The sequence below is a fragment of the Erinaceus europaeus genome, chromosome 3 (genome assembly GCF_950295315.1).
Source record: "Erinaceus europaeus chromosome 3, mEriEur2.1, whole genome shotgun sequence".
NCBI lineage: Eukaryota > Metazoa > Chordata > Mammalia > Eulipotyphla > Erinaceidae > Erinaceus > Erinaceus europaeus.
This window is the reverse complement of record NC_080164.1, coordinates 132,129,919-132,156,955: the sequence shown is the minus strand read 5'-3', so window position 1 is coordinate 132,156,955 and position 27,037 is coordinate 132,129,919. Positions and strand designations below refer to the sequence as shown.

The 27,037-nt window shown below is 41.7% G+C and overlaps 1 protein-coding gene across 2 annotated transcripts in view; it reads left to right on the top strand.

Annotated features, from left to right (window-relative positions):
* The first annotated feature begins 12,677 nt into the window (after window positions 1-12,677).
* SEC31A (SEC31 homolog A, COPII coat complex component) overlaps window positions 12,678-27,037 on the top strand; it is a 114,820-nt gene continuing 100,460 nt past the window's right edge. The window contains exons 1-4 of one of the 2 annotated variants that reach the window (XM_060187945.1): window positions 12,678-13,280; window positions 13,660-13,742; window positions 15,558-15,649; window positions 20,964-21,034. The gene's annotated coding sequence lies outside the window, so the exon portion shown is untranslated. Of the gene's footprint in view, window positions 13,293-13,659; window positions 13,743-15,557; window positions 15,650-20,963; window positions 21,035-27,037 lie in introns of both variants that reach the window. The other variant, XM_060187944.1, reaches the window with a different exon arrangement.

The following is a 27,037-nucleotide window of genomic DNA, read 5'->3' as shown; positions in this document are numbered from 1 at the left end:
CTACCCCCACCCCCCAGCATTTTTTTTAAATATTTTATTTATTAATGAGAAAGGAGGAGAGAGAGAAAGAAGTAGACATCACTCTGGTACATGTGCTGCCAGGGACTGAACTCAGGACCTCATGCTTGAGAATCCAGTGCTTTATCCACTGCGACACCTCCTGGACCACAAAAGTTTTTTTTTCTTTTTTTTTCCTTTTTTTTTTTTTTTTTTTTTTTTTTTTTTTACCAGAGCACTGCTCAGCTCTGGCTTATGGTAGTGCAGGGGATTGAACCTGGGACTTTAGAGCCCAGCATTTTTTTAAATCCTTATTTAATGGATAGAGACAGCCAGAAACAAGAGGGAACAGAGTCACAGAGAGGGAGACAGAGAGACACCTGCAATACTGCTTCACCACTCGCAAAGCTTTCCTCCTGCAGGAGGGGATGTGGGGCTCAAATCTGGTTCCTTAAGCATTGTAATGTGCATTCAACCAGGTGCACCACCCCCTGGCCCCCAAATTTTATTTTTAAATTACCTTTGTTTATTGGATAGAGACAGGTAGAAATTGAGAGGGAAGGGGGTGATAGGGAGGGAGAGAGACAGAGACACCTGCAGCCCTGCTTCACCATTTGTGAAGCTGTCCCCCTGCAGGTGGGAACCAGGGGATTGAACCTGGGTCCTTGAGCATTGTAACGTGCACTCAGCCAGGTGCGCCACCACCTGGCCCTCAAATTTTATTTTTAAATCAGTATTTTTCAATTATAATTAGCATGCTATTTTTTTTGTAAAGGGTAAGAGACACAAATGCACAAAGAAAGGAGAGACATTGCAACACTATTTCATAGCTCATGAAACTTCCTGTTTGCGTGATCCTCTGGGAGCTCAAACCCAGAGGTCTTCCTGCATGGCATAAAGTGTGCGTGCTGCCAGGTGAGTCATTTCCCAGGCCCCACCTAGTATGTTTGTTTTGTGCCCGATGATTTTTTTTTTTCCCTCCAGGGTTATTGCTGGGCTCGGTGCCTGCACCATGAATCCACCGCTCCTGGAGGCCATTTTTCCCCCTTTTGTTGCCCTTGTTGATGTAGCCTCGTTGTGGTTATTATTGTTGCCATTGTTGATGTTGTTCCTTGTTGGACAGGACAGAGAGAAATGGAGAGAGGAGGGGAAGACAGAGGGGGAAAGACACCTGCAGACCTGCTTCACCGCCTATGAAACGACGCCCCTGCAGGTGCGGAGCCGGGGCTCGAACTGGGATCCTTACCGGGATCCTTACGCTGGTCCTTGCGCTTTGCACCACGTGCGCTTAACCCACTGCGAGCCGGAACCCCTCCCCCCATGATTTATTTTATATGGGGTAGAGTTTCACATAAGACACAGAGACAGAAGCCAGAGCATCACTCATGGCGGGTTAAACTGGAAATCACAGGCATATAAGTCCAAATGCAATGATAGAACAAATATTTCTTTAACATAAAAAATAATTCATGGGGACAGGGTGGTGATGCATCGGGTTACGTGCACACAGTGCAAAGTGCAGGGACCCATGCAAGGATCCCGTTTCCAGATCCTGGCTCCCCACCTGTAGGAGTGTTGCTTCACAAGTAGTGAAGCAGATCTGCAGGTGTCTATCTCCCCCCTCTATCTTCCCCTCCTCTCAATTTCTCTGCCCTATCCAACAACAAAAAATGGGAAAAAATGGCCTTCAGGAGCAGTGGATTCCTAGCGCAAACAACAATCCCCACCGATAACCATGGAGACAAAAAGAAAAATTCACTTACATCCTGAGAATGGACTAATAAGGCAGGCAGATTAAGCATTTTTTTGTTTGTTTTTTCCTTCACTGGGGGATTAATGTTTTACATTTGACAGTGAATATAATAGCTTTTACATGCATAACATTTCTCAGTTTTCTACATAACAATACAAACCCCACTAGGTCCTCTATCATCCTTTTCCAGGACCTGTACTCTCCCCCCACACACCCCAGAGTCTTTTACTTTGGTGCAATACACCAGTGATGAAGCACCTTTCTTACATGATCATAGACTTTGCTACTGCACAAGTAAATTGTACATGCAAATTGCTTATTTCTGTGGAGTACTCAGCTCTCTCTCTCTAATTATACAACTCCCACTTAAAATCTGTTAAAATAATTTTTTATTCTTTATGCACAGAAACATCTTCAGGCATAGATCATAGCACTTGCATACAAAATATAGTGGGTACCAAAATTCAAATATAAACAGTCACATTTCAAATTAATTAACTCTTAAGTTAATATCCCGTCTCTCGGCCTTAACGCCATCTTCCTAGAATCCTTTGCACGATGAGAGCCAAGTGGAGGAAGAAGGGAATATGCAGGCTGAAGCATAAAAGAAGAAAGATGAGGCAGAGGTCCAAGTAGACTTGTGCACCCATGGAAGCCACAGGAGCAGAAATAAGGAATGCCCGAGGCCAGAAGCACTGATACAAATTGGACTTCTGTGCTGCAGCCTAGAACTTGGTTCAGGGGATATAGAACCTCATCACCATTTGATACTATGCAACCATCGAGTGGCCTTCATTGCTCATACGAAAACACAGTCCCTTTTGGTCCTTTGCCTTGGACTTGACATTCTGGACTAATTCTGCTATCCTTGTGGCTGAATGTAACCCGTGTACAATAAGTAACTCATATGCTATCTTAGCTGAAGGGAGAGGGGAAAAAAAAAAAAAAAAAATATATATATATATATATATATATAATTATATATCCAGTCTTGGGTGTCTTTTATTCTCCAGAGCACTGCTCAAATTGAGTTTATGGTGGTAACAGGGTCACTATTCCTACTCTTTCCTCTAATTTTAGGGCCTCTTTACCGAGCATCCTCAGTCAAGATTACTTCATCAGAGTGTGGGGAAAAGGTTTTAATGTGCATCAAGGAAGTAGCATTATAGTTATACAACAGACTTTTATGCTTGAGGATTTGAAGTCCCAGATCAATCCCTAGCACCACCAAAAACCAGAGCTGAGCAGGGCTTTGGTTAAAAAAAAAATTCTTTAATTTAAATCACTATTTTTTTTTTTCCCTCCTCCAGGGTTATTGCTGGGCTCGGTGCCTGCACCATGAATCCACCGCTCCTGGAGGCCATTTTTGTTCCCCTTTTTGTTGCCCTTGTAGTAGCTTCGTTGTGGTTATTATTATTGCCCTTGTTGACACAATTCGTTGTTGGATAGGACAGAGAGAAATGGAGAGAGGAGGGGAAGACAGAGAAGGGGAGAGAAAGATAGACACCTGCAGACCTGCTTCACCGCCTGTGAAGCGACTCCCCTGCAGGTGGGGAGCCGGGGGCTCGAACCGGGATCCTTACGCCAGTCCCTGCGCTTTGCGCCACATGCGCTTAACCCACTGCGCCACCGCCCGACCCCCTAAATCACTATGTTTTACTATTCACTGACAGTCTAGGTAAAGAATTTTTTATGATTGGTCCAGGAGGTGGCACAGTGCTAAGGCACTAGACTCTCAAGCATGAGGTCCTGAGTTTGATCCCCAGTAGCACATGTACCAGAGTGATGCCTGGTTCTTTCTCTCCTCCTATCTTTCTAATAAATAAATAAATAATCTTTAAAAAAAAAAGAATTTTATAAGACTGACAGACTACCTACTGCGCTAACAAGGAAACTTAGGCGAAGAATTTTAGAGGAACATGGTAGAAAAGAAAATAGCTAGGATGGGGAGTTGGGCAGTAGTGCAGTGGGTTAAGCACAGGTGGCGTGAAGCGCAAGGACCTGCTTAAGGATATTGGTTCGAGCCTGGCTCCCCACCTGCCGAGGAGTTGCTTCACAAGCAGAGAAGCAGGTCTGCAGGTGTCTATCTTTCTCTCCCCCGTTCTGTCTTCTCTCTCGATTTCTCCTATCCAAAAACTAAGACAGCAAATAACAAAAATAATAACCACAACAATGATAAAACAAGAGCAATGGAAGGGGGAAAAATTAGCCTCCAGGAGCAGTCGATTTGTGGTGCAGGCACAGAGCCCCAGTAATAACCCTAAGGCAAAAAAAAAATGAATGAATGGGGAGGTGAACTGAAATTTATGACTGTTAATCTCTCTCTCTCTCTCCCCCCTCTGCCTCTCACTCTCCCTCTTTGATAGAGTAGCACCAAAGTTTTCTTCAACTCTGTAGAAGCTGTGTTCAAACGTAAGTTATATACATGGCAGCAACTCACCAATATCTGAGTTTTTACATTGCCTATAAGATTTTGTACTTTAAACAGAAATAAAACATGCTGAATGTTTGAAATAATTATCTAGAGACGAGTAGTGGTGATTTGATATGAATATCCCCTTTCACTGAATAATTTCCCAGTCTGCCAAAACTAAATATTTAAATATTAAAACCTATTTACTGGAGTTAATATTATTTGTTTTTCCCTTTTGCTGTCCTTGTTGTGGTTATTGATGTTGTTGTTGGATAGGACAGAGAGAAATGGAGAGAGGAAGGGAAGACAGAGAAAGGGAGAGAAAGATAGACACCTGCAGACCTGCTTCACCGCCTGTGAAGTGACTCCCCTGCAGGTGAGGAGCCAGGGCTCGAACCGGGATCTTTATGCCAGTCCTTGCGCTTTGCGCCACCTGCGCTTAACCTGCTGCGCCACTGCCCAACTCCCTGGATTTATTTTGAGATGTAGAGTATTTTCTTTATATCTCTGTAAATTCTAGTGATTATATGAGCTTTAATTTTAAATATTTTTTTAAATATTTATTCCCTTATGTTGCCCTTGTTTCATTGTTGTAGTTGTTGTTGTTATTGATGTCTTTGTTGTTGGGTAGGACAGAAAGAAATGGAGAGAGGAGGGGAAGACAGAGAGGGAGAGAAAGATAAGCACCTGCAGGCCTGCTTCACCGCTTGTGAAGTGACTCCCTGTAACTGGAGAGCCGGGATCCTTACCCTGGTACTTGCACTTTGTGCCACGTGCACTTAACCCACTGTGCTACCGCCCGACTCCCAATCCATACTGATTTTTTTTAAATCTTTATTTATTTGATAGAGACAGCCAGAAATTGAGAAGAAGGAGGAGACAGAGAAGGAAACAGAGAGACACCTGCAGCACTGCTTCACCACTTGTGAAGATTTCCCCCTGCAGGTGGGGACCAGGGGCTTGAACCCGGGTCCTTGCTCACTGTAACATGTGCATTCAACCAGGTACGCCACCACCCGGCCCCTCCATATTGATTTTTAAAGGCTCTATTTATTTTTGTTTTGTTTATACCTCGATGCACCTTGCGACAATCCTTATGCTTCACGCCATGTGTGCTTAATCTGCTGCGCTACTGCCTGACCCCGGATTTTAATTTTCAGTTACTGTAATCTGTAATCTGAGAGCTCAATAGCTAAGCGATCTTTTCAGTTTCAGTTATTATGAAGTCAGTTCTCCTACCAAATATTCTACAACATTGTCACTGCTTACTACAAAAATCTGTCTTTTCCCTTTTTTAAAATATTTATTTATTTCCTTTTTGTTGCCCTTGTTTTTCTTTATAATTGTTGTTGTAGTTATTATTGTTGCTGTTACTGATGTCGTCTTTGTTGGACAGGACAGAGAGAAAAGGAGAGAGAGGAAGACAGAGGAGGAGGGAAAGATAGACACCTGCAGACCTGCTTCACCGCCTGTGAAGAGACTCCCCTCTGCAGATGGGGAGACAGGGGCTTGAACTGGGATCCATCCTTATGCCGGTCCTTGCGCTTTGTGCGCTTAACCCACTGCACTACTGCCTGATTCCCACCTGATCTGTATTTATACACCTAATAACACTGAACTGGAAAACTGTTTATGCCAGGGCTGGGGAGAAAGCATAATGGTTATGCATGCAAAAAACTCTTATGAAGGGAAGGCAGTGGCTAACCTGGTTAAACACACACATTCCAGTGCACAATGACCAGGGTTCATGCTCCTGATCTCCACTTGTAGGGGGAAAGCTTCACAAGTGGTAAAGTGTAAAGTCCCTCTCTATCTCCCCCACCCCTCTCAATTTCTGTCTCTATCCAATAATAAAGAAATAAAGATTAAAATGAGTGCTGGTGGGAGTTGTGTGGGAATGTATCCCTCTTATCCTATGGTCTTGTCAATATTTCCATTTTATAAATAAAAATATATATGACTTTCATGAGCCTGAAGCTCTAAGCTCCCAGGTTCAATGCCCAGCACCACCATAAGCCAGAGATCAGCAGTGTTCTGGTATCTCTCTCTCATTAAAAATAAATATAAGTAATCTTTAAAAAAGTAAGAAAGAAAACTGTCTATGCCTCAACTACCTTTATTATTGGATTCTTAGGCTGAGAGATGGGACACTCTGCAGGAATCAGTATTTGTTGTTTGGGTTATCAGTGGACTTTTGGGTAAAGTTGCAGATATTAAGGTCATCGACCAAGGCCACTTTGACTACAGTAGTAGAAAGCCCTGTTATACTAAATGGAGGAAGAAGCTTGCCATCAGCTGCATTTTTTCAGCTTTAGAAGTTAGCCTTTAGCTTCTCTCTACCTCATCTTATGTCAGTCATGTGATTATCAGGTACTATTAAGACGACTATAGTAAGAAACCATGAGGATACAAATACATTCAAAAGCATTTTATTTTTTTAAAGTTTCTTATATTTATTTTCCCTTTTATTGCCCTTGTTGTTTTTTTATTGTTGTGGTTATTATTATTGTTGTTGTTATTGATGTTGTCGTTAGATAGGACAGAGAGAAATGGAGAGAGGAGGGGAAGACAGAGAGGGGGAAAGAAAGACAGACACCTACAGACCTGCTTCACCACTTGTGAAGCGACTCCCCTGCAGGTGGGGAGCCCAGAACTTAAACCGGGATCCGTAACCTGCAGTGTACAGCCCTACTCCCAAAAGCAAAAGCACTTTCTAAACTACAAAGTAGTACTTCAAGTAAATTTTTTTCCAGCGACTTTCCACTTTCCAGGACTTTCATCTTAGTGTTCTAGAAAGATGGTGATGTTATTAGGTCACGAGAGAATGTACAAGGACTCATTTTATTTCTTTCTTTACTTTAAAGGTTTTATTTATTTATTTATTCATAAAGAAGATAGGAGGAGAGAGAAAAAGAGAGGGGAATCGGGTGGTAGCGCAAAGCACAAGGACTGGTGTAAGGATCCTGGTTCGAGCTCCCAGCTGCCCACCTCTAGGGGAGTGGCTTCACAAGCAGTGAAGCAGTCTGCAGGTGTCTATCTTTCTCTCCCCATCTCTGTCTCCCCTCCCTCTTGATTTCTTTCTGTCCTATCCAATGACAACAATAATAACTATAACAATAAAACAACAAGGACAACAAAAGGAAATAAATATTTTTTTAAAAAAATTTTAAAAGAAAGAAAGAACCAGACATCACTCTGGTATATGTGCTGCCAGGGATTGTACTCAGGACCTCACGACTGAGAGTCCAGTGCTCTACCTACTGTGCCACGTCTTTAACCTCCAAGGACTCAGGTGAGGTAAACCTCTTTGAATAGGTACTTTTCTTAACCAATGGTACAAGTTAGGTAGGCAGCTGTTACACAGATCATGTGTAATCTCTAACCACTCAATGGAGGATTAACAGCAGGCTAGTCCACCAAATTATATTACTAGCTTGATTCTCTGATGCATAGCTTCTCAGTCTTCAGGCTGGATGAGTATAGCTATCAATTCTCTTAACATATGGGGTGGCATGGGCAACCTGGACTTCCTCAAGTAATTGTATCAAGACATCTCAAAGTAGCACTTTGATTTGCCTTTTTTTAAATCATATTTATTTATTTATTGGATAGAGATAGCCAGAAATTGAGAGGGGAGGGGGTGATAGAGAGGGAGAGAGACAGAGACACCTGCAGCCCTGCTTCACCACCTGTGAAGCGATTTCCCTGCAGGTGGGGAGCCCGGGGCTTGAACCAGGATCCTCAGGCTGGTCCTTGTGCTTTGCGCTGCCTGCGCTTAACCCGCTGCGCTACCGCCCGACTCCTGCCTTTTTTTTTTTTTTTGTATGTAAAGAGACTCTGATGACTGAACTCTAAAGTTACAGGATCAATCTCCTGCATCATAATAAGCCAGAGATGAGCAGTGCTCTGGTTTAAATAAAAAAAGTATTAAAGAGTTACCCTGTGTAAAGTGGCATGAAAAGAGTTAAGGATTATCTCAGTTGGGTAATATCTCACTCAATAATTAGTTTAAATAGCATGGCTAACCAACATGAGTTCTGAATTAAAATTGAATTAGTAATAATAAATACTACTTTAGGGAACTGAGGTAGCCTAGCAGTTTAAGCGCAGGTGGTGCAAAGAACAAGGATCGACGTAAGGATCTGGGTTCAAGCCCACCTGCAGGGGCGTCCCTTCACAGGCAGTGAAGCAGATCAGCAGGTGTCTTTCTCTCATTCTGTCTTCCCCTCCTCTCTCCATTTCCCTGTCCTATTCAACAACAACGACTTCAATAACAACAATAATAATAACTACAACAATAAAACAACAAGAGCAACAAAAGGGAATAAATAAATATTAAAAAATTAAAGAAAAATTGTATTGTTAAATGGGAAACTGGGGAATGTCATGCATATACAAACTATTGTATTTACTGTTGAATGTAAAACATTAATTCCCCAATAAAGAAATAAATTTAAAAAAATTAAAGAAAAATAACAACTACTATTTTAAAGCATTTACATTGTGCTACAAATATGCACATTCAGTTGTATCGTATGCATATGTGTTTTTAACTTTATTTGTTTGATAGAAACAAATAAAGGGGGTGTAAAAGGAGACACCTGCAACATTGCTTTACCTCTTGTGAAGGCTGCCCTCTGCAAGTGGGGACCAGGGACCTGAACCAGGCTCCTTGTCCATGGTAACATGTATACTCAAGCAGCTGAGCCACTGCCCAGCTCCATGTATGGATTTCTTTTTTTTTTTTAATTTATTTCCTCTTTGTTGCCTTTGCTGTTTCTATTGTTGTTGTAGTTATTATTGTTGTTGATGTTGTCTTTGTTGGATAGGACAGAGAGAAATGGAGAGAGGAGGGGAAGATAGAGAGGGGGAGAGAAAGATAGACACCTGCAGACCTGCTTCACCGCTTGTGAAGCAACTCCCCTGCAGGTGGGGAGCCGGGGGCACGAACCGGGATCCTTACACTAGTCCTCGCTCTTTGTGCCTCGTGTGCTTAACCGTCCGACTCCCCCACGTGTGCATTTCTTAAAAAAAAAAAAAAGAAAGAAAGAAAAGAAAAGAAAGTCTTGGGTGTACTGTGAAGAGGGCCTTGGTACAACTGTACTGTAGACCAATAAAATGAAGAAAACAGTTTCAGACTGACAAAAACTCTGCCAGGCAAATTTTTATCCTTTTACATAAACAAAACCAAGACCAGATACCAGTTGGAACTGTAATAAATGTGTTCTTCAGTCTAAAGTAAAAAACTGAAATACGAGGGGGGAGCAGGCGGTAGCACAGCAGGTTAAGCGTACATGGCACTTTTTCTAGCGTTTGCCCTTCTTCCGTAGCCAGTCAACAGCGTCAGGTTGAGCCTGATGTAAAGTTTCGAGACCTCCTTTGAATCTGGAGAGGTGGCAGTCGTTGACTATGTGGGTCATAGTCTGTCTGGAGCCGCAGGGGCAGTTCGGGTCGTCTCTGGCTCCCCAGCGATGGAACATAGCGGCGCACTGGCCATGGCCTGTTTGATAGCGATTGAGGAGGGCCCAATCATAACGTGCTAGGTCAAAGCCGGGTTGACGCTTGCAGGGGTCTGTGTACATGGCACGAAGCACAAGGATTGGCGTTAAAGATCCCAATTAATTCCCAGCTCCCCACCTGTAGGGGAGTCGCTTCACAAGCGGTGAAGCAGGTGTCTGGTGAGTCTCTCTTTCTCTACCCTTCTCTGTCTTCCCTTCCTCTCTGGATTTCTCTCTGACCTATCCAACAACAACAACAACAAGGGCAACAAAAAAAGGAAAACAAAACAAAAGAAAACAAAAAAACAAAAAAAAGGCCTCCAGGAGCAGTGGATTCGTAGTGCAGGCACCCAGCCCCAGCAATAACCGTGGAGGCAACACAAAGAAACAAAAAACAAAAGAACTGAAAAACATATCAGGGCAATAATTTTTCTCTTCTTTTTTTAAAGCACCAAGAGGTACTGCTCAGTTAGAACTTGGGATCTTTGTTGCCTCGGGCATGAAGTCTTTTTGCATAATTATTATGCTATCCCCCCAGTCCAATCATTTTTTTTTTTTTTTGGAGAGAGGAGGGGAAGACAGAGAGGAGGAGAGAAAGATAGACACCTGCAGACCTGCTTCACCGCCTGTGAAGCGACTCCCCTGCAGGTGGGGAGCCGGGGCTCGAACCGGGATTTTTATGCTGGTCCTTGTGCTTTGCGCCACCTGCGCTTAACCCGCTGCGCTACAGCCCGACTCCCCCAATCATCTTTTTTTACACAATTATGCAGTAATACAGAATCCAATTTCTCCTGCTGACTTTTTTATACAATTGGCAGAAATTTGCCTTTGTCTTCATTGACCTCACTCTCCCAGCAGAGTGAGTAAAAATCTCTTTCACTGGTATGACTTTATACCTGGACTTAATCTTAATTGAACTTAATTCTCTCCTCCCTTCCCTTCTCCTCTCTTTTCTTTTTTCCTTTTTTTTTTTTTTTTTTTTTTAAAGTACTTTGTGGTAGTGGTTGATGGTAATAGAGACTGAATTTGGGAGTGGAGAACCTCAGGCATGAAAGTCTTTTGTATAACTATTATGCTGTCTTCCCAGCCCTATCTCTGCAATTTCTCTACCCCCACTATGCCTATCTAAGAATGGGTCAAGGTCTGACTTCCATTAATTTTTTTTTTTTTGCCTCCAGGGTTATTGCTGGGGCTCAGTGCCTGCACCATGAATCCACTGCTCCTGGAGGCCATTTTTTCCCCCTATTTTGTTGCCCTTGTTGTGGTTATTATTGTTGTTGTTGATGTTGTTCGTTGTTGGATAGGAGAGAAATGGAGAGAGGAGGGGAAGTCAGAGAGGGGGAAAGGCGCTTTGCGCCATGTGCACTTAATCTACTGCACTACAGCCAACTCTCCCCCCCCCCATTAATTTTTTTAACCCATGTTCAGCGGGGAAGCAATTACAGAAACCATACCTTCCACCTTCTGCACCCCATAATGATCCTGGGTCTATACTCCCAGAGGGATAAAGAATAGGAAAGCTATCGGGAGGGGAGTTTCTGGTGGTGGGAATTGTGTGGAATTGTACCCCTCTTATCCTATGGTCTTGTCAATAGTTCCATTTTATAAAAAAAAATTAATTTTTTTTAATCTTCTCATACAAGTGCTTAAGTGCTCAACTGTTTAACTCATATTAGTAAGTTCGGGTCTTACTTTTTTTTTTTTTATTGGCCATTGGGTTATCATGGAAGCTCAGCGCCTGTGCAGCTCTACTGTTGCCAGTGGCCACTTTCAGTTTTTGATAGAGGATGAGAGTCAGAGGGAATGAGGGACGGAAAGATTCCTGCACCACTCGACCCCCTGGGCTCTCTCTCTCTCTTTTATATTTATTTTATTTATTTATTCCCTTTTGTTGCCCTTGTTTTATTGTTGTAGTTATTATTGTTGTTGTCGTTGTTGGATAGGACAGAGAGAAATGGAGAGAGGAGGGGAAGACAGAGAGGAGGAGAGAAAGATAGACACCTGCAGACCTGCTTCACCGCCTGTGAAGCGACTCCCCTGCAGGTGGGGAGCCGGGGTTCGAACCGGGATCCTTATGCCGGTCCTTGTGCTTTGCGCCACCTGCGCTTAGCCCGCTGCGCTACAGCCCGACTCCCGGGGTCTCTCTTTTAAAATATTTATTTACTTTTATTTATTTATTTGTACCAGAGCACTGCTCAGCTCTGGCTTATGGTGGTGCAGAGGACTGTACTTGGGACTTTGGAGTCTGAGGCACAAGAGTGAAGTACATAAGCGCACATGGCGCAAAGCGCAAGGACCAGTTAGGATCCCAGTTCAAGTCCCCGGCTCCCCACCTGCAGGGGAGTCGCTTCACAGACGTGAAGCAGATCTGTAGGTGTCTGTCTGTCTCTCTTCCTCTCTACCTCCCCTTTCTCTCTCAATTTCTGTCTTTATCCAATAACAAATAAATTTTAAAAAAATTTAAGAAAGAGTGAAGTACACTCCTTGATAAGCAAGTATCTGTTTTCTCAAGCAAGTCTTTTAGACCTCATGTTGTGCTTTGAGCAGTGATAAACTACTCGCTGGACAGTAGACTTGAATTCAAGTGAGACTAGTCCGAAAAATCTTCTCCACTAGAGCCACCCGAAACTTCTTGCCAAGACCAGATCCAACCAGAACCCGTTGGCCTGGAGTCAACATCTCTTGTCCAAACTGGCAGGACCAGAAGGAAACCCAGCTGTACTCAAAGTTGCAAAAACTGGCCCAGCACTGACGGAAGAGCCTTCTAGTTATTCCTACTGCCCTGACTTTCCTTTCCCGCCGAAAGGACACAGGACTTTTCCCAGATCACGTAGCGGGTTTGATCTCTAGTCAAAGCGAAAGCAAGCGCATTCAGAACGCAGGAAGAACTCCCTCCTGAGCGCCCCCACTTTCCCTCCAACGCCGCACGCGACGCACGCCACGTAGACGGAGAGACGCACAGGCCGGCCCCGCTCCGCTCCGCCCCGGCCTGCAAGCAGCCTGGTCGTGCGGAAGTTAAGCCAGCTCGGGAGCGCCCTCACGTACGGTGGAAGGAGGGGCCGCGCCTCCGGTTCATCACGGTGTCTCGGGTGCTGCAACCCACAGCCGAGCAACTTCGGATTATCTTGTTATGTTGCACGTACAGTGTTCCTGCCCGGACAAGGAAGTCTCAACAAACTGGACGCAACACGCTGATTCAACGACTAGCACCTTAATTTGTTGGGGAGGAGGGCAAGTAGACATCACGCCGCGCCGGACGTCGTGACCAATCATGGACCAGAGCTTGTCGTAGCAGCCAATGGGAAAAGCCGGAGGTTTTAAGATGAGCATTTGGCGGCTCCTCCTTTCTGCGTACGACCCCTCACTGCTGTCGGCCTTCTCTCCGAGCTCTTTCTGCTTCTGATTCAATCCGCTGCCATCGTGATTCTATAGAGGCCAAGATTGAGAGTTAGGAATGGAGAGGTTAGAGTTGAAGCGACTCAGGTCCGCGCCGATGGGCCCCCGAGTCCAAGTTCACAAGCTAATGAGACGATGCGACGGGAGACGGGTTTGGAGTGGAGAGAGGAGTAAAGGCTGTGCCCTAGAAGTCAAGAAGATAAAATCGAACCAGAAAGGAAAGGTTTGCTGCGAAGTATGTTCTTTACTTGCATTTGGTGACGTTGGCCTTCTATGACTATACATGGGCTGCAGTGAAAGAGTATATGGCATGCAGCGTGTTCTGATAAATGGAACCCGCTTCTGTGAGACCTATGGAGATTTCGGGGCGACAGCGGATAGTCTTTGGGGACCTTACGGTCTCTCGGGGGTCCATCCATAGTTACAAAAGGAAAAGTAGGAGGAAAGGGCCTATGAGTTAGGTTGGATGGAGGTATGGTGCACCCTGGATAGCTTAACAAAATTACCTCTTAAAAGGATGATCAGAGTGCTTCATTCCTTTTTAGTCGTGGAGGCTCGTTGTAGAAAACAGAAATGCTTCTAACTTTAACTTCTTTGTCTAGAATGCAAGGATTCCAGTTTTTCCAGAGAAAGAAGATTGCTAGTTTTCCTTCCATTTGTCCAGATTCCAGATGAAAAACTTAAGGTATTGCTTATTCCACCTACTTTCCACTAGAAGGGGCTATTTTTTAAAGATGCTTTTATTTACTTTTTAAATTATTATTATCCCTTTTGTTGCCCTTGTTTTTTTTATTGTTGTTGCTACTGATGTCGTCGTTGTTAGGACAGAGAGAAGGGGGAGAAAAAGACAGACACCTGCAGATCTGCATCACCGCCTGTGAAGCGACTCCGCTGCAGGTGGGGAGCCAGGGGCTGGAACCTTACGCTGGTCCTTGCGCTTCGCGCCATCTGCGCTTAACCCGCTGCGCTACCGTCCGACCCCTTAAGATGCTTTTTTTTTTTTTTTTGATGGAATAAAGTTCTTGTCACTAGCTTTCTTAACAGTCACATGATTTAAGGATAGTTTATGAATTTTGGGGGAAAAAAGCTTGTTCATAGGAGATGTGTTTGGGATGATGTTTAAAAAGTACAAGGAAAATCTTTTATAGTCAGCACCCTACGAAATAAGTAAAAGTTGAATGCAGTTAAATAGAAATAAACACCTGTCAATGCCTTTTTTTTAAAAATTATTTATTCCCTTTTGTTGCCCTTGTTGATGTCTTTTCAGGGAGACTGTGCCATATGGATTAAAAGACCAAGGTAGGGAGCCGGGCAGTGGCGCAGTGGGTTAGCGCACGTGGCACAAAGCGAAAGGACTTGCTTAAGGACTCTGGTTCGAACCCCCTGCTCCTCACCTACAGAGGAGTTGCTTCACAGGTGGTGAAGCAGGTCTGCAGGTGTCTATCTTGCCCCCTCTCTGTCTTCCCCTCCTCTTTCTATTTCTCTGTTCTATTCAACAACAACGATATCAATAATAACTACAACAATAAAACAAGGGCAACTAAGGGGATATAAATAAATAAATAAAAATAAAAGACCAAGGTAGGGGGTCAGGTGGTAGCGCTGGGGTTAAGCGCACGTGGTACAAACGGAGCCCCAGGCTACCCACCTGCAGGGAAGTCTGCTTCACAGGCGGTGAAGCAGGCCTGCAGGTATCTCTCTTTCTCACCCCAGCAATAACCCGGGAGGCAAAAAAAACCAAGGTAGACAGGTGCTATCTTATTTCAGATAAAAGTGGAGATCTGAGCTAATGGACTGCCATATGGGGAACGTTATCTGCAAAGAACGGAAGTTTGGCTGGGGAGGGAGCCCCAGGTACAGCCACTTATTTTTCTAGAGTAAAGAGTACTGTCAGTTTACTGGAGTACAGAGAAAAGGAGGTTCTCTTTGCTGCTTAATTAAATTCCAGATATTGCGCCTCTAATTCTGCTGATTCTCCTGATAATCATAAATGAATTACTAAAGTCTGGTATATTGCAGAGCAGTATTTATTGTCACCAGGATTTTTACTGTAGTTCCATCCCGGCATGATGAAGCCACTGTTCCCTGTAGTTATTTTTTTCCCCATGGTTGTTTTTATTATGTCTTTTGATAGGATAGAGAAAATCTGAAATGAGATGGGGAGGGTAACAAGACAGCTGCAAACCTGTTGCACTATTATTAAAGTTTTCCCCTTGCAGGTGGGAAGCCAGGTCTTTGCACATGATAACTAACATATTTTACCAGGTGCACCACTGCCCACCTGAACCCCCCCCCCCACACCAGCTTTATTAAAAAATGCATTCTTGTGGTCCAGGAGGTGGTGCAATGGTAAAGCTTTGAACTCTCAAACGTGAGGTCCCGAGTTTGATCCCTGGTAGCACATGTGCCAGGGTGATGTCTGGTTCTCTTCTCCTATCTTACTCATAAATAAATACAATTTAAAATGTATTTAAAAAGTACATTAATTTATTTTGTACAGAGGAGAGTAATTGAGAGTGAAGGTGGAGACATCTGCACTACTTGTGAAGCTTCTCTCCTGGGTTCTTGCTCACTATGTTTGAGCTACACCAGGTAAGCCACCACCAAGCCTCAAGCTGTCCTATTGTTTTGGTTTATTTTAATGTTTGCAGATAAGATAAATGAAAACAAATAGTTCATTTTATGGCTCTCACCACACAGATGCTGTGGTCTTTTTTACAGTCTTGTCTCTTGTCTATAGAAAAAAAAATTCACTTGGAGCCAGGTGGTGGTGCACCTGGGTAAGCACTCACAGTACAGTGCACGTGGACCCAGGTTCAAGCCCCTGGTTCCCACATGCAGGAGGAAAGCTATCTCTCAATTTCTCTGTCTCTATCCAATAATAAATAACAATGAATTAATAAATGAATTAATAACATTTGAAAAAATTCATTTATAGGCAGGGGTAGGCAGCACAGTGGTTATGCAAACACTTTCATGCCTGAGGCTGCAAGGTCCCAGGTTCAATCCCCCACACCACCATAAGCCAGACTTTAGCAGTGCTCTGGTAAAAAAAAAAGTCACTTATAAAAGCCACAAAAGACCCCACCTGCAGGGGAGTCACTTCACAGGCGGTGAAGCAGGTCTGTAGGGGTCTATATCTTTCCCCCCCGCCCCCGTCCTCCGCTCCTCTTTCCATTTCTCTCTGTCCTATCAACAATGACATCAGTAACTGCAACAACAATGAAAAACAACAAGGACAACAAAAGGGAAAATAAGTATAAATAAATAAAGTTAATCACCAAAAAAAAGTCACAAAAGATTACTGCCCTGTTGTGTTTGAGAAGTATGGAGTCAGTGGTGGCATTTATTTATACTCATCACGTGAGCTTTTATCAAGGTTTATACTGATAACACTGAGTCCCTCATTTTGGTCATATATAATTATATGTCTTTGTTTTCTCTAAAAACTTCATATCTGATGATTAAATCTTTTCACTGCTGTTCACATAATGAACTGCTGTGATTATTGAATATGAAAATGAGGATATGAAAACTATTAAAGATACTGTTGTTTCTGTTACCATTACATTAAGTAATTTGAAGTATCCTTTTTTTCCCCCAGGAATTAGTATTCTTGAAGATGTCAAAAATCTTCTTGGATCTTGGAAGGTAATGGATTTGTGGGGGAGTTCCTTTAAGTTTCTGTTTAAATATATTGAATATTCCTGCAACAATAGAAATGAAAGTTGCCAGTTATTTCCATGAAAACAGTGAAAAATAAGGACATTGGTGAAATCTACTTTTTTTTTTTGTGGACAATCTCACTGATTGGTCAGTTAGGGTAGAAAGTAATGATTATTGAACTGTTAAATCCAGTGTATTCTGATACACAAACTTTTTTTTTTCCACTCAGAATCAGTCCTCTGTAATCAAATCAGCTTTTTTCTTGTCTAGGACTGCTCTTCCTTGTGGGAGCACCAACTTTTGTTAAATTCTTCATTAGTTCTACAGCTTTTGTTACCCTAGTATAATAAAATCTAGTTCATATTTGATTCATACTTCAGAACACTATTGTTTTGAAAAACTAGTGGTCCAATATAGACTCTGGCCTTTCTGCTAATTCATAATGTGCACATTTTATTTTTCATGCAGATTATGGTCTGTTAATTATTTGTAGCTATGTAACAAACTTAAGTAGTTTGTGAGCTGAGGAGATAGCATGTTCACACAAGTAATCTTTATGCTTGAAGTCCTATATTTAATCACCAGCACCACTAGAAGCTAGAACTGAGCAGTGAAAAATAAATTTTAATATCTTAAAATAAAGCACCTACTGTGGGATGCCAGAGATGAGAATTTTTAGAGTTGTGTGTGGCAGTGGGCTCTTGAATGTGATTTCACTGTTCCTGGACTGACTTTTTTTTTCTTTCTAGAATTTATTCAGTTATATGAAGGAGTTGTAAGACCAGAGTGTGCAGTGTTGAAGGTTGCATGCAAGTCTTGCTCTATCCCCACTGAGAGGCTCCATAGTCAAGAACATCAGCTTCAAAACTCTTCTTTCACAAGTGTCAGTTCCTTGATGACCATTGAATTAAACGAATTCTTCACCTTATAAGTCTCTCCATGCTGTTGGATTTCCCACAAAGAAAATGATCCAGGAGAGAGAAGTCGAGATGTAAGTTTTATAAATGATGTAACATGCTGGTGAGATAGTATAATGTTTATATAAGATTTTCATGTCTTAGGCTCTGAGGTTTTATTATTATTTATTTATTTGCTAGAGACTGTCAGAAATCAAGAGGGAAGGGACGGACACCTGCAGCACTGCTTCACCACATGCACAGCTTTTCCCCTGCAGGTGGGAACTGGGGGTCAAACCTGGGTCCTTGAAAATTGTAGCATGTATGCTCAACTAGGTGTGCCATCAACCAGCCCCAGGCTCTGAGATTTTAATCCCAACTACCACCAAACCTAGAGTTGGTAAAGAAAAAGAAATTCAGTGTCAACAATATAAACAGTGACCAAAAGAAAAAATGTGGCACAACATCATTTATGCTTAAGTTTTAGCCTGGTAAAAAAAATACATCAAACTCCAAAATGACCCCCTTTCTAACTTTTTACACCCTTGTATAGTCCCCATCATTTATGCTTTTTCCTACTGGTCAGAGATCATTGTTGTATGGTGTGGGTAGGGACTATACAAAGGTGTAATTAAGAATACCTATGGTAATACTTAGCTCTGGCTTCTAGTGGAGCTGGGGATTGAACCTAGGACCTTTGGTGCCTTAGTCATGGAAGTCATTCACAAAACCATTATGCTATCTCCCTGGGGCCCTGACCTCCATACTTTTTAAAACTTAATTCAGGGAGTTGGGTGGTAGCGCAGCAGGTTAAGCACACGTGGTGCCAAGCGCAAGGACAGGATAAGGATCCTGGTTCGAGCCCCGGCTCCCCACCTGCAGGGGAGTCACTTCACAGGTAGTGTAGCAGGTCTGCAGGTGTCTGTCTTCCCCTCCTCGCTCCATTTTTCTCTGTCCTATCCAACAATGACAACAGTAACTATTAAAAAAAAGCAAATAAATAAATATATATTTTAATTTATTTCTTTATTGGGGAATTAATTCTTTACATTCAACAGTAAATACAATAGTTTGTACATGCATAACATTCCCCAGTTTCCCATTTAACAATACAACCCCCACTATGTCATTTATCATCCTTCATGGACCTGTATTCTCCCCACCCACTCACCCCAATAAATAAGTATTTTAAAAAACTTTATTTATTTATTTATTTATTTTAAAACTTGATTTATTAAGTCAAAAGATTTAATAGGGACTGGGTGGTGGTGCACCTGGTTGAGTGCACAGGTTACAATGTGCAAGGACTCCAGTTCAAGCCCCTGGTCCCCACCTGCAGGGCAGTCACTTCATAAGCGGTGAAGCAGTTCTGCAGGTGTCTGTCTTTATCTTCCCTTCTCTGTCTTCCCCTCCTCTCTCCATTTCTGTCTGTCCTATCCAACAATGACATCAGTAACTACAACAATAAAACAACAAGGGCAACACAAGGGACTAAAATAAAATTTAAAAAATACATAAGTAGTTTCTCTATTCTGTACTCTATACTTCTCATTTGGGAATATTTCATAGAGATTTTATAAGAAAATTTACCTTTGTCTAGAATATTCTGTCTTGATCTCCTATTTTCTTGAATTCATTTCTTCTCCCAGTTCCTCTTAGGTGGTGAAGGTGGTTAGAGAAACTGGTTGTAGCTAGACTAAGTAGAAATTTAGTTTCCCCATCCCTAGTATTAACTGTTTAGTTTGACTTTACCAGAGCCCTGCTCAGCTCTGGCTTGTGGTGGTATAGGGGACTGAACCTGGAACCTCAGGACCCAGGTCTATTTACATAACCATTTACCCAGTTACATCTTCTGTTTATCACTGCTCAAAATATTTGTTAGCAGGTATAACTGACCTTTTTCTAAGAGTTTTATCCTTCTGATAGTTGAAAACCGTGTCTAATAGGAAAGCATTGTACATATAACAAAACAATTGTAGAATATATTGGTTACCCTTTACACAGGTAAAATTTAACCTGGTCCCAAGATTTTTTTTTTTTGCCTGCACGGTTACTGCTGGGACTCGTGCCTACACTAAGAATCTACTGCTCCTAGAGGCTATTTTTCCCCTTTTGTTTCTTTTGTTGTTTATCGTTGTTATTGTTGTCGTCGTTGGATAGGACTGAGAGAAATCGAGAGAGGAGGGGAAGAAAGAGGGAGAGAAATACCTGTTTCACCCCTTGTGAAGCGACCTCCCCCCTAGGTGGGGAGCTGGAGACTCAAACCAGGACTCTTATTCCTTCACACCATATGCGAAAATATATATATATATATTTTTTGCTTACAGGGTTATTGCTGGGGCTGGGTGCCTATACTATGAATCCACTGCTTCTGGAGGCTATTTTTCCCATTTTGTTGTTTGTTGCTCTTATTGTAATTATTGTTGTCATAGCTGTTGTTGGATAAGACCAGGAGAAATCAAGAGAGGAGGGGAAGACAGGAGAGACCTGATTCATCACTTACGAAGTGACCTCCTGCAGATGGGGAGCTAGGGCTTCGAACTGTGATCTTTAGGCTGGCTCTTGCGCTTTGCGCCATATACGCTTAACCTGCTGTGCTTCTGCCCAGCCCTAAGGCTTTTCTTTATTTTTCTATATTTATTTGTTTATTCCCTTTTGTTGCCCTTGTTTTATTGTTGTAGTTATTGTTGTTCATGTCATCGTTGTTGTATAGGACAGTGAGAAATGGAGAGAGGAGGGGAAGAGAAAGACATCTGCAGACCTGTTTAACTGCCTGTGAAGTGACTCCCCTGAAGGTAGGGGCTCAAACCTGGATCCTTACTCTGTGGGTCCTGGCGCTTTGCACCACCTGCACTTAACCTCACTGCACTATCTCCTGACTCCTGACTTTTCTAATCAGATTAGTCCAATTGGAGGTCGTATCTGTTATATATGAGACAATTAAAATATGGAAATGTGCATATATTGTGTGAGGTCTTATTTTTAGTTGCAAAGGCTTTGCACCAAAGATTGCTCAGAACCTTTTTTGGTGCTCTCATGTGGTTTTGGACTTGGATTTGTTTTCACCTGTGGTAAGGAATGGCCTCTACTGAGTAAACTAGTACAGCCTGTTTGGTGTTTTTTATAAATGGGAATATGAGAATCTTGTAACTAGATCATACTCATATATGATTGAAATATTCAAATATGTCCAATGATTAAACTTATTCCACTGCTGTTCACATCATGATTTGCTGTGATTAATGTATGTGGATGAGGACATAATAGGAAAAGAAAATCATGAAGCTTATATGCCTGATTGATACTTGTATATTTATTTCTCTATCAATGTTTTTGCTTCTTAGGAATAAAATTGAAAGGTGTTTTGCCTAAAGAACATTAGCTGTCAGATTTGCCTGGTCATGATTTAAACAAGGTAAGTGTTTTATAAATTTATTTGTCTTGCCAAAAGAACACAGAAGAATTCTGAACTAAGCAAAAAAATTATTTGAGCATAATGTAACTACAATACTCAATTAAAATTTTATTATCTCAGCTTCTAGAGAGAACGAGTTTCAATTCAAAAATATTCAGGACTAGCGGTTTTGGGATATAATTACATTAATGTTGATAGTCATCATCTCTTAGAAATAATGGTGATAGAATTTTTATTCTAATTTTAATTCTAGGAAATGAATTCAGGACCTTGGTCTTGCATAATGCCACTGAGCTGCCTCCCCAGTCTAATTTTCAGTTGTATATTTTGAGGGGTGGTACGGGTAGCAAAGATATCAGAACAGTGTTGTATCCATGGTAATATTATGGTCCATGTGCTGCTGCCAGTGAGCAAGCCCAGGGCAGCACATATGGTAAGGCATCTGCTTAGCTTACTGATTTATTGGATATCTTACCAGTAATTATTTCTGCATATGATCATCCTATAACCTAACCTTTGTTCAAGAAACTTGGACTATCAAATCAACTAACAGTCATTGATTTGGAGTGTTTCTCAAATATGTTGACTATATAGGGTGGAATCCTTGCAAATATTTAATATTCACTTGGGTTAGTTTTCTTAATGTTTAAAAAAAAAAAAAAAAAGGCTTATGAGAGAACCAAAAGGATCACTCTGGCACTTATGAGTCTAGGGATTGTGTTTTAGAACTGATCACTCCACCCATAATTTAGGTTAACTGATTTCTGAAATTTCTTATATATATTCCCTTTTGTTGCCCTTGTTTTATTGTTGTAGTTATTATCGATGTCATTGTTATTGGATAGGACAGAGAGAAATGGAGAGAGGAGAGGAAGACAGGAGGAGAGAGAAAGACCTGCAAACCTGTGCTTCACCGCCTGTGAAGCAACTCCCCTGCAGGTGGGGAGCCGGGGGCTCGAACTGGGATTCTTATGCCAGTCCTTGCGCTTGGCGTCACCTGCACTTAACCCGCTGCGCTACCGCCCAACTCCGGATTTCTGAAATTTCTACAGACAAAACATGATCTAGACTTTTTTTTAAATAAACTTGAGCCAAAATGATTAATAAAATAAATGCATTAGAAATCAAACGGAAGGGCTGGGGAGATTGCATTGTGGTAATGCATAAAGACTTCATACCTGAATTTTGAGGTTCAGTCCCCATTGTCACCATAGGCCAGAACTGAGCAGTGCTGTTTAAAAAGAAAAAAACAACAGCAACGAAAAAAAAAAAAATCTCAAGCTCAAACTAAAATGAATGGAATGGATGCTATCTTGAGATGATAAACATGGTACAAAGTTGCTATATTGTATGTGTATATAAATTGTACACATAATAGTCTACACTTAGGAATCTGCCGGTAGCACAGCGGGTTAAGCGCATGTGGCAAAGCGCAAGGACCTGCGGAAGGATCCCAGTTCAAGTCGCCAGCTCTCCATTTGCAGGGAAGTCAACTCACAGGTGGTGAAACAGGTCTGCAGGTGTCTGTTTTTCTCTCCCCGTCTGTCTTTCCCATCTCTCTCCATTTCTCTCTGTCCTATCCAACAACGAATGACATCAACAATAACAATAATAACCACAACAAGGCTACAACAAAAGGGGGAAAATGGCCTCCAGGAGCAGTAGATTCATAATGCAGGCACTGAGCCCCAGCAATAACCCTGGAGGCAAAAAAAAAAGTCTATACTTGGTAATTATAGCATTTTATAATCTGGACAGTAGAAGGTCTGTTCACTTTGGCACAACTCAAAAATTGTTAAAACACTCTTAAGGATGTCTTTGGGTGGCCTGCAAATCATAATTTAGTACTAGGTACGTTTAATCTGCAGTGCCACTGCCAAGCCCCCTGTAAATCCTAATTCAAAGACTTAAACATTCCATTCTGATGTGTAATTCAGACTTAGAACAGTTTTTTTTTTTTTTTTTTCTCCAGGGTTATTGTTGGGGCTTGGCACTGTGAATCCACTGATCTTGGAAGCCATTTTGTTCCCCCCATTTTTGTTGCCTTGTTGTTGATGTCATTGTTATTGGATAGGACAGAGAGAGATGGAGAGAGGAGAGGAAGACTGGGAGAGAAGTGACTCCCGGCAGGTGGGGAGCCCAGGGCTGGAACCGGGATCCTTACGCTGGTCTTTGCACTTTGTGCCATGTGCTCTTAACCCACTGTGCTACCGCCCAACCCCCAGGACAGTTCCTTTAATGAAAACTTCAGTTTTAGTTTGATCTATTAAGACTTAGTAATTTAGCTAACTAAACTACATTTAAAGTTGACTATGTATCAATAATAACGATTTACTGTAAACCATTAATTCCAATAAAAATTGTATGGGGGGAAAATGTTGACTGATTTGAGAGATAATGGAAGTTTTTCTTTTGATACAGGTAAATCTTTATACTGTGTGATTTCAACATACAGGAGTACTACTCTTCACAATTTTAAGTGACCCAACGATGCAGTAGAAATTTTAGTTTTCACCATAGGATTTGAATCTCTAGTTTATACTTAACTGTTGTGTTATTTATTAGAAACAGAAAAATTGAGAAGGCAGGGGGAGATGAGGGAAAGAGAAAGAGCGACGCCTGCAGTCCTACTTCACCACTCATGAAGTTTCCCCCCTGCAGGTGGGGGCCAGGGACTTGAACTCAGGATCTTGTGTACTAATGTCTACGCTTAATCAGGTACACCACTGCCTGATCTCCTGTACTTAACTATTGTCATGACAATAAAAGCTGCATCATGTTCATGTAATTATCACATCTTTCAAAAACTTAATGGTTGATCACAGAGTGTTAATTTACATACAAGACAATAAAGCATGTACTTCTGTTGTATTGCTTTCTTGTTATCCAGTGATACAACAATGTGACATTTTCCAAAAATAAAAGGCAGTTTAAAAAAAAGGGGTGAGATTATGTCTGTGTGAAGCCCAAGTATGAACCGTGTTTTTAAAATGTCTGTATATAAATAAATACAAGGTAAAGTTGGTTTAGTGTCTTAAGTTTAAACTGCTAGGAATAGAAATCTTATTGTTGAAAAGGAGCTTCCTACTTTAGATTGATAACTATAGTGAAAATTGTATCTCTTAAATTGACCAACATTCAGGCCATAGCATAATAGTTGCTGCATTGAAGGAAGATTAATTATACAACATTTTACTACTAGTCAAGGATTGCTTCATCTGATGAGTTGCTAAACTCAGACGATATTACTGTGGCATTTGCATCAAGAAATACAGACTCAAGAAGATCCCAAGAAATACAGACTCATCTCACTTGGTCAACTATTTGAAATGGCTGGGGGTTTGGGAAACCTGCAAGATTCCATTGAAATGTAAATGTAGTTATAGAAGATGAAGAAATGATGGCTTTACCAATATTAAAGAATCAGCCAGAGGAATTAAGTGCAAGTGAGAATTATGAGTGGTGACTGGGTGGTGTCGGACTTAGTTGAGAGCATGTGTTCAAGTTGCCAGCCCCCACCGGTAGGAGGAAAGCTTTTCTAGTAGTGAAGCAGTGCTGCAGGTGTCTGTCTCTCCCTATCTTCCCCTTCCCTCTTGATTTCTGGCTGTCTCCAATAAAAAATTTGATAAAGTTATGAGTGAATTATGTGGTTGTCACTTAACATTCTTCAGGGATAGTGATGACAAAATGTCATTAAAGGAATGCTCACATATTTTATGTAAAAATGCAAAGGAAAGTGTTGGAAGTTGATGTAACTAAGAATTATATCCCACTTTGCCATAGAAAGGTGCTGACTTCATGCTGTAAGAAATCTTATCAAGCTCATATCAAGTCAATACCATTTTATAAAGGAAATAGCATAATTTCAGTACTTTTTTTTTTTTTAACATTTTTTCCCCTTTTGTTGTCCTTATTTCATTGTTGTAGTTATTATTGTTGTCATTTGATAGGACAGAGAAATGGAGAGGGGGAGAGAAAGACACCTGCTTCACCACTTGTGAAGCGATTCCCTTGCAGATAGGGAGCCAGGGCTCGAACCTGGATCTTTACAATGGTCCCTGCGCTTTGGCTACAGCCTGACTCCCATAATTTCAGTATTTAATGTTTTTTTTAATTTTTAAGGTCACAGAACAGTAGTATTAACTCATAAAGATGGCATTGCTTCCAAGTTCAGTTTTCTGTACCACTGTAAACCAGAGCTCACCAGTGCTCTCGATGAAAGATTGTGCTTTATGATTTCTAGTTTTCATAGGTAAAGCAAGAACTATCTGCATTTAAAACAAGGAGTCTTGTATGCAATCCCAGTACAAGCCTGGTTACCACCACATTGATGGAAGTTTCAGTGTTAAGAGTCTCTCTGTCCTAAATATGAAGAAAGGAGTCTTTATATTTAACAAGCATAGACATCAGGTGTACACTAAGCTGTATGTAGACTATGGTGATTAGTTTTCATACTAATAATTGCTTTTGTATTCCAGTGTGTTATTTGTAGCACTGAATGTAATTTGGATTCAGTATTAATCCATTTGTAGGCAAAACCCTGTGTACTGATAAAAGCCTTGTCAAACTTACACAGAGCCTGTAATTAATTTTATTTTGTGAGAGATACCAGAATTCTGTTCCTCTCTAGCCACAGATTAAAGCTGTGATTCCTGGAACCTCAGACAACGCAGGTCTTGTGCTCTGTAGGTTATCTCCCTGGTCCTTTAGAATTTGTAAGGCATGATTTTAGTAGCATCTACGAAGATTTACATCTGTAGCCTGAAACAGCCACCCCTTAGTAATATAAACAATTGTTCCAAAACCTTAGGCATTGAGATTTTAATTTTACAGTTTTCTCATCTTAGAAAATTATTTCTTTGCTTACATGGCCTTAAAGGAATGGAAGTGTTAGACACTAGCATTTTTTTCCCCTTTATTGGGGGATTAATGTTTTACACTTGACAGTGAATACAATAGTTTGTATATGCATAACATTTCTCAGTTTTCCACAATAATACAACCCTCACTAGGTCCTCTGTCATCCTTTTCCAGGACTTGTACTCTCCCCCCACACACCCCAGAGTCTTACTTTGCTACTTTGCTGCAATACACCAACTCCAGGTTCTGCTTGTGTTTTGCGACCTTGTTTAACTACATAGTAGCATTTTTTAAAAATTTATTTTCCCTTTTGTTGCCCTTGTTATTTATTGTAGTTATTGATGTCGTTGTTGGATAGGACAGAGAAATGGAGGAGTGGAAGACAGGGAGAGAGAGACACCTGCAGACCTGCATCACCTCCTGTGAAGCGACTCCCCTGCAGGTGGGGAGCCCCCTCCAACAGGGTCCCTTATTCCAGTCCTTGTGCTTTGCCCCGCCTGCGCTTAACCCATTGCGCCACTGCCCAACTCCCCACAGTAGTTTTTTTTTAATGATTTTTTTAAAGAGTACTGCACAGCTCTGGCCTACAGTGGTATGAGGGATTGAAGCTGGGATTTATGAGCCTCAGGTATGCAAGTGGTTTGAACAGTCATTGTTATCTCCTCCACCCTAACATTGTCAGTTTTTTTTTTTGTTGTTGTTGTTGTTTGTTTGACTCTAGGGTTATTGCTGGGGTTTGGTGCCTGCACTATAAATCCACTGCTTCTGGAGGCCATTTTCTTCCATCTTTGTTGCCCTTATTACTGTTAACTACTGCTGTTGTTGGATAGGATAGAGATAAGTTGAGAGAGGAGAGGAAGATAGACACCTGCAGACCAGCTTCAATGCTTGTGAAGCAACCCTCCTGCAGATGCTGGGGCCTCAAACCAGGATCCTTAGGCTTTCGACCTCCTGCAGCACATGTGCCAGAGTGATATCTGGTTCTTTCTCTCTTATTTTTCTCATAAATAATGTAAGACAAAACAAGAGTGTCACTCTGCTCTATGTTATACCAGAGGTTGAATTCAGGACTTAGTGTTTGAGAATCCAGGCCTTACCCATGGTGCCCTTTCCTCAGTTCACAAAATTACTAATTAGTAATAT